Source organism: Pteropus vampyrus, unplaced genomic scaffold (assembly GCF_000151845.1).
Source record: "Pteropus vampyrus isolate Shadow unplaced genomic scaffold, Pvam_2.0 Scaffold580, whole genome shotgun sequence".
Classification (NCBI taxonomy): domain Eukaryota; kingdom Metazoa; phylum Chordata; class Mammalia; order Chiroptera; family Pteropodidae; genus Pteropus; species Pteropus vampyrus.
Genome location: NW_011889361.1, coordinates 332,799 through 333,741, shown reverse-complemented (window position 1 = coordinate 333,741; position 943 = coordinate 332,799).

The window sequence follows — 943 nt, the reverse complement described above, 5'->3', positions numbered from 1 at the left end:
CTTCGTTTTATTTAGGAACTAACTTATAAACCAGTAACAAGGGGTCAGTCAGTTACTTATTTAAAAAGAAAAGTTTGATAGTTGGCTTTCTCAGTAAGAAGTACTGACATAATTTAAAATATTTATGGATCAGGCACTTACATTAAATCTCTGAGTTTACAATCTCATAACAAATGCTTTACTGACATATGAAAACTCATGATCCAGATTTTTCATTCCTAGATATTCTTAAAAGAACCGCAAAATACAAATGTTCGCTGAGAATAAAGTGGATAAATTTATTAAGAATATGTATACAATGGATACTACATAGCAATGAAAATGAATGAACTGCTTTTAAATACATCAATATCGATAAATGCCAAAATGAAATTTGAGTGAAAAAAACCAGAAGTCTATATACTGTAGACTTCTACTTATGTGAAATTCAAAAACAGGCAAAAAAAAAAAAAATCTGTACATGTGGAACTCAAAACAGTTTATTTGGGGAGGAGGTAACATTGAGAGATGACAAAAGAGAGGCTTCTGTTTTGCTGGTATACTCTATTTCTTGATCTGGTAGTGGTCATTCAAGTGTATTCACTTTGAAAAATACATATTAATTGTGTACTTTTCTGTATGGTGATTAAATTTCAAAAAATTTAACTTGAAAAGGAAAAAATTGCCAGAAATGGGTCTAAAAATTCCAGTTACCTAAAATGTATGACTGTCATGTTGTGTGACTAGTAAGTCTGATTTTACCTAAAATGTATGACTGTCATGTTGTGTGACTAGTAAGTCATATTAAGTGCAATAGAAAAGATTTTGGAACTTATGCTGTACACAGCCAATAAAATTTTGCATTGAGAAAATTTGAAAATATCAAGAGACTGTCATTTCCCAATTCTCTCCCCACAGAAAATGAATTCTAGATCATCCTTTTTGAGAGAAAGCTCGGCATTAA